The sequence below is a fragment of the Salmo salar genome, chromosome ssa02, assembly GCF_905237065.1.
Source record: "Salmo salar chromosome ssa02, Ssal_v3.1, whole genome shotgun sequence".
Lineage (NCBI taxonomy): Eukaryota > Metazoa > Chordata > Actinopteri > Salmoniformes > Salmonidae > Salmo > Salmo salar.
The window spans coordinates 86,446,164-86,454,030 of NC_059443.1; positions in this window are offsets into that span (position 1 = coordinate 86,446,164).

Below are 7,867 nucleotides of genomic sequence, written 5' to 3' on the forward strand. Positions count from 1 at the left end.
AAAAAGTCCAAATAAAACATAATAAAAAGTACATTTGAATGACACTAAGTGGCAGCGCTTTTACAACTAATGCCGGTTTGCCTGAGGCTGATGCCATGCAGGTGTTGGTACACATGCATATACACACACTCTCATTCAAATAAACACATACAAGAACACACACATACATGTAATAGTGCCAGACATGCACACAAACATATACAGTTGGCATTGCTGTTATGATTTCAGTTGTCCTTGATGTCCTTTGTTTAAATTTATTATTTTGTTAGATTTTTTTTTGCATTGTTGTTTGCTGTTTTCTTCTGTCTTTTCCTTTTTTCTCATTAGTTCATTCTCTTGGTTGTTGGTGCATTGGGAGGTTCTTGGGGGTGGGGAATGGAATCAATTGTATTTTTTATATTTTTTTCTTCCGGGGGGGGGGACTGTGGGAGGGGCCTCGAATGGTTGAGGGACAGCTATTGGGGAGCTGTGGGGGGATCTTGGAAGGTTCGGGTTTCACAAGATTGTGTTCATGAAAAAGGAAACTATGACATATATTTTATATCACTATCATGCACACGCACCCTCACACATAAGGATGGCTCTGTTGTGGAAAGACTGATACATGTTGGATAGTGTGTTGATGCTGTATTGTTTGTCCTTCATGTTCTAATACTTTAATGTTACCCGTTCCTTGTGTTTTTTGTAATAAATATATATATATTTTTTTTTAATCAGTCGGGGTCTAAACTTACTGTTGAGAGTTAGAATAGAAGAATAGACAAGGTGTCATTTAGAAATGTGGTTGTGCATCAGCAGTTTTTCTCTTGAAAAAAAATAAAGAGGTGGGGAAAAGTACATTCTACACAAATGACCTTCATTATATCAAAGAACAAATGTGTGTGTCTGAGGGGAAATTAACTTTCATACAGCCAAAAGGGGTGAGACGTTATACCAATATCAGTGGACAATTTGCACTGCTGCTGAAAAACATCCCCACAGCATGATGCTGCCACCACCATGCTTCACCGTAGGGATGGTGCCAATTTTCCTCCAGACGTGACACTTGGCATTCAGGCCAAAGAGTTCAATCTTGGTTTCATCAGACCAGAGAATCTTGTTTCTCATGGTCTGAGAGTCCTTTAGGTGCCTTTTGGCAAACTCCAAGTGGGCTGTCATGTGCCTTTTACTGAGGCGTGGCTTCCGTCTGGCCTATCTACCATAAAGGCCTGATTGGTGGAGTGCTGCAGAGATGATGGTCCTTCTGGAAGGTTCTCCCATCTCCACAGAGGAACTCTGGAGCTCTGTCAGAGTGACTATCGGGTTCTTGGTCACCTCCCTGACCAAGGCCCTTCTCCCCCGATTGCTCAGTTTGGCTGGGTGGCCAGCTCTTGGAAGAGTCTTGGTGGTTCCAAACTTTTTCCATTTGAGAATGATGGAGGCCACTGTGTTCTTGGGGACCTCCAATGCTGCAGACATTTTTGGAACCCCTTCCCAGATCTGTGCCTCAAAACAATCCTGTCTCAGCGCTCTACGGACAATTCCTTTGACCTCATGGCTTGGTTTTTGCTCTGACATGCACGGTGAACTGTGGGACCTTATAAATAGAGAGGTGTGTGCCTTTCTAAATCATGTCCAATCAATTGAATTTACTACAGGTGGACTCCAATCAAGTTGTAGAAACATCTCAAGGATGATTAATGGAATCAGGATGCATCTGAGCTCAATTTCGAGTCTCATAGCAAAGGGTCTGAATACTTAAGTAAATACATTTGTAAAAATGTCTAAAAACCTGTTTTGGGATTGTTATTGTGGGGTATTGTATGTATATTGTTGGCAGAGTTTTCTATCATTTTCTTAACCTTTATTTAACTAGGCAAGTCAGTTAAGAACAACTTCTGATTTTCAATGATGGCCTAGGAACAGTGGGTTAACTGCCTTGTTCAGGGGCAGAACGACAGATTTGTACCTTGTCAGCTCAGGGATTTGAAATTGCAACCTTTCGGTTACTAGTCCAACACTCTAACCACTAGGCTACCCTGCCGCCTCATTGGCAGTTTTGTACACAGTCATGTGATACGTGGCATAGAAAAGTCCAATCTTAGGAGAGTACATGGGAGGCACTATACTGTGTATCTGCAGGTGTCTATCTGGTCAAAACCACTGATACAGGTGCCCCTCCACCCTCTGGTGGGATGGATCATGTCTACAGAGAAACCTAGATTCAAATACTTAGATTTGTGTGTATTGGGTATATGTTGTGAAATTGTTAGATATTACTTGTCAGATATTACTGCACTGTCGGAGCAAGAAACACAAGCATTTCACTACACCCACATTAATATCTGCTAAACATGTGTATGATAAAATGTGATTTGATTTTGATTTGAAATAAACGTCCTATTTATCAAAGGTGCTTTTGTCTGGGGTCAAAATGACTCCAAAGGATTTGAATTTGTTAAAAGTCCATATTGATACAGAAACACTAAACCATGATTTAGATTTATTAAGAACCAGGTGATTGACAAAGTCATAAAAAATTGGAAGAATTGAAAAAACACATTTTGGCTATGATAAAAGATATGCTTCTGGGGTCAAAATGATCCATGTCAGAAGTATGGTTCAATGCCAATATGTTGTGGGTGTAAAGTGTATTTTAAATTCTCACTCATTAAACATGGAATCAATCAACACATGCTTATCTTTGAACGACTTAAAATAATATTCAACTTTTATGAAATAAATGAAAAATAAACGTTTGATTCCTCAACTGCGTTGCCCACTCCAGTCAGCAGAAGGCGATGTGCGTCTTTTAGGTTCAGGCGATGCTGCCAGTGTGACGTATAATCTAGTGGACGGGACGCTCCTTCAACAACAACAGCTAGTCAGACACCTCGGTAGCTTTCTAGCAAACATAGCTAAAACATTCACGCTCTTTACACTGGTTTTGTGTATATTAGTCGCTGTGTATTAAACACACTTCTGTTGTATGTACTTGTTGGTCCATTTAATTATATATTTACGTTGTTTGTCAGCTAGCTGGTTTGCTAAGTTAGCTTAGAACTAGGCTAGTCGCTAATGCTAGCTAGCTAACATCCCCGACCATGAGTTCACTAAACTACTCTCCTCCTGCTAAAGAAGAAGAGGTCTACTGGACGGAGAACGAAGCTCTTGTGAAAGTGGAGGAGGAAGAGAAAGATGTTACAATACAAAAACAAGTAGAGTGTGAAGCTGTTACCGTGAAAGAAGAAGAGAAAGACGTTTCAGTGAAAGAAGAGGAAGACGCGTTCAGAGTGAAAGAGGAGGAGGATGTTACTGTAAAAGAAGAGGAGGATGCAGTTTTTGGAGTGGAGGAGGGGGAGATGACTGTCACATTGGAGGAAGAAGAGGAGGTTGGAGATCTGTTTAACACCAGTAAGTACCGTCTCTGCAGTCGTTGAACCAATATGCAGTAAAGGGGTCCTACACTTTAATGTTTAATGTTGTTCTGTAGGAATGGCTGGAGCTACACTGTAACGTGTAGAACATCAAGAGTGGACCATCAACAAAACGTTAACAACTGATCAAATGCATCCAATGACAATGCCTGAAATACTGTAGTTCTCAATATCTCCTATTAGATTAGCCCAATATGTTCTCTTAAAGGGGCAATCAGCAGTTGTTACATCCATTTTGGGACTTATACATTAATGATATGTACCCATTGTTTCTTGAAGAAATCACTTATAAATGCCTCATGAGCTTAGTTCAACTGTCGTACCCCATCAGAACCCAAAATATAAACTTTTTTTACTCCAATGTTTGTCAGTAAATATAAACAAACACTGTATATCCTCAAAACATGGTTAAAACTAGAATGTTGATATCATGGATGGTTGCATTTCTCCAGCCCCATCCCTCAGCTTTTTACCGAAACGGGCAGGGAGTACGCTTTATTATTGTTTCTACTGCTGATTGCTGCCCCCGTTACTCCTCAAGGTCCAAGGACTGTATGTTATTTTCAGAGGTAGACTGGCTCTGGCAGCTAAAATAGTAAAATATTCCATCTAAATGGGAATCGATTCTCAATTGCGATACGTTTCTAGAAACATAAATCGCTGTACTTTCATGTCACATCAAAATCATTTCACATAATACTTTCATATCACATCAAAATCATTTCACATAATACTTTCATATCACATCAAAATCATTTCACATAATACTTAAATACCGCATCAAAATAGGTAACCAGTTGCGACGCCCCAAACTTTAAACCAAATTCATTTCTCGTCATTTCTCCTTCCTTCAGGCTTCTTTTTCTTCTTTGGACTTTATATGGTGGTTGGCAACCAACTTTAAGGTGCGTTACCACCACCAACTGGACTGGAGTGTGGACCTCAGTTCATCTTTTAATCACCCACGTGGGTATATACCAAGACAGTCATGAAGAGGGCACAACAAAACCTTTTCCCCCTCAGGAGACTGAAAAAATTTGGCATGGGTCCCCAGATCCTCAAAAGGTAATACAGCTGCAACATCGAGAGCATCCTGACCGGTTGCATCGCCGCCTGTTATGGCAACTGCTCGGCATCTGACCGTAAGGCGCTACAGAGGGTAGTGTGAACGGCCCAGTACATCACTGTGGCCAAGCTTCCTGCCATCCAGGACCTATATAATAGGCGGTGTCAGAGGAAAGCCCACAGAATTGTCAGAGACTCCAGTGACCCAAGTTGTAAACTGTTTTCTCTGCCACCGCATGGCAAGCGGTACAGGAGCGCCAAGTCTAGGACCAAAAGCCTTCTCAACAGCTTCTACCCCCAAGCCATAAGACTGCTGAACAATTCATAAAATTGCCACTGGACAATTTACATTGCCCCCCCACCACCCCCCTCCCTTTTGTGCACTGCTGCTACTCGCTGGTTGTTTGTTACCTATGCATAGTCACTACGCCCCCACCTTCATGTACAGATTACCTCAACTAGTCTGTACCCCTGCACACTGACTCGGTACCGGTGCCCCCTGTATATAGCCTCGTTATTGTTATTCTCATTGTGTTACTTTTTATTATTACTTTTTATTTTAGTCTACTTGGTAAATATTTTCTTCATGAACTGCTCTGTTGGTTAAGGGTGTGTAAGTAAAGCATTTCACGGTAAAGTTGGTGTCTTGACGGATTTGTAAAAAAACGGTTTGTCATAAAACACTATATATATATTTTTTTAAATGTTGCTGACACCCCTCCCCCAGAGGTGTCTCATTGGGAATTAGATTTGATTACAAATCGCCCGTCTGTTACCACAGAAGGGTTCAGTCTGTCCCATTCCCAGCTAGGGTACGAGGCGCTTTGTCACCAGTACCTATGACTGGTTGATAGGGAAAACCTCCATGCTTATTATAGAAAAAGTAATTAGGGGAAAACTATTTAGTAAACTGAAATAAAATAAGAAACCTTTTTGAAAAATGAAAACTATTCCAAAACTATCTTTGACTCAAACTAAAATAGCCTAAAATAATAACCAGCATGAATTATGTTCAGTTTGAATAATTTATATCTTAACTTTGGGCAAAAATAGAATTGGGTTTTAAATATTTTTGTGGTTTTAAAGCTTCTGAATCTGGTGGCTGGTAAATGCTGCCATGGGATGGCAATGTTTGAAATAGACCTAGCTTGTGTGTCATTATCACAAGCTATCACCAGAAATACTTCAAGAAATGAGGATATTGGAAACTCCTTTCAATTCGTATTAACATCTTAAAGACAAGAACATTGGCATTAATTACCCTCTGTGAACAAGAAGCACAACATTACAAATATTTTCAGGGACGTGAGATAATTAACTTGTTCTCTATTATATCGTATAGCTTTGCAATCGTAACAAGCAGACCAGAGAATCTTGTTTCTCACGGTCTTAGAGTCTTAAGGTGCCTTTTGTCAAACTCCAAGTAGGCTGTCATGTGCCTTTTACTGAGGGGTGGTTTCCATCTGGCCATTCTACCATAAAGGTCTGTTTGGTGGAGTGCTGCAGAGATGGTTGTCCTTCTGGAAGGTTCTCCCATCTCCACAGAGGAACTCTGGAGCGCTGTCAGAGTGACCATCAGGTTTTTGGTCACCTCCCTGACCAAGGCCCTTTCCCCCAATCGCTTAGTTTGGCCGGGTGACCAGCTCTAGGAAGAGTATTCCATTTAAGAATGATGGAGGCCACTGTGTTCTTGGGGACCTTCAATGCTGCATAATTTTTTGGGGAACCTTTCCCCAGATCTATGCCTCGACACACTCCTGTCTTGGAGCTCTACGGACAATTCCTTCGACCTCATTGCTTGGTTTTTGCTCTGACATGCACTGTCAACTCTGGGACCTTATATAGACAGGTGTGTGCCTTTCTAAATCATGTCCAATCAATTGAATTTACCACAGGTGGACTCCGAACAAGTTGTAGATACATCTCAAGGATGATTAATGGAAACAGGATGCACCTGAAAGCAATTTTGAGTCTCATAGCAAAGGGTCTGAATACCTAAGTAAATAAGTATTTTAGTTTTTTTTACCTTATTTCACTTTTTCATTATTGTGTGTTGATTAATGAGGATTCTATTGTGTGTTGATTAATGAGGATTATATTGTGTTGATTAATGAGGATTCTATTGTGTGTAGATTAATGAGGATTCTATTGTGTGTAGATTAATGAGGATTCTATTGTGTGTAGATGAATGAGGATTCTATTGTGTGTTGATGAATGAGGATTCTATTGTGTTGATTAATGAGGATTCTATTGTGTGTTGATTAATGGTTGGTTTCTCAAATGATTGCTCCTTTGCACCCCAGTATCTGAACTTGCACATTCATCTTCTGCACATCCTACCATTCCAGTGTTTAATTGCTATATTGTAATTACTTTGCCACCATGGCCTATTTATTGCTTTACCTCCCTTATCCTACCTCATTTGCACATGCTATATATAGATTTTTCTACTGCATTATTGATTGTATGTTTGTTTGTTCCATGTGTAACTCTGTGTTGTTGTTTGTGTCGAAGTGCTTTGCTTTATCTTGGTCAGGTCGCAGTTGCAAATGAGAACTTGTTCTCAACTAGCCTACCTGGTTAAATAAAGGTTAAATAAAAATGTTAAACAGTTGATCGACTAAAAAGGGACTTTATGACTATAATTACTGTTCCCTAAAGGAGGGAAACGAGGTACAACACCTGTTTGGCCCTGCCCTTTCCTGGGTCGGTGAATAGCTGTATTAAATTAAAGGAATGAATCTCACCCTCACGCTCATCACCTGTTGAAGGCGGGGCGCGTATTTAATAGTATGTTGTACCTAGTTTCCCTCCTTCAGGGAACAGTAGTTATAGTCATAACGTGTGGATTTAATAGTATGTTGTACCTAGTTTCCCGCCTTCAGAGAACAGTAGTTATAGTCATAATGTTAAGCTTGTCATATGATGAACTTCAGCTTAAATACTGGATCTTGCAGTCAGACAGTTTTTTTGTTTTTTGAAATGCACTCGAACTACGTAAAATTAAGTGGCTTTTTATGTTACGCTGGGAAAACAGTTTTCATGGGCACAGAAATCCAAAATAATTTCAGTTTGCTAAATCCAATGGTTCTAACCTAGAGTCACCTTAACCTCTGGAGGTGGGACGCTATCGTCCCACCCACGGTTCACACTATTCAACGGCCAGTGAAAAATCAGAGCGCCAAATTCAAAACCACAAAATGTCATAATTCAAAGTTCTCAAACATAGGACTATTTTACACCATTTTATAGATACACTTCTCCTGAATCGAACCACTTTGTCCGATTTCAAAAAGGCTTTACAGCGAAAGCAAAACATTAGATTATGTTAGGAGAGTACATAGACACAAATAACCAGACAGCCATTTTCCAAGCAACTAGATGCA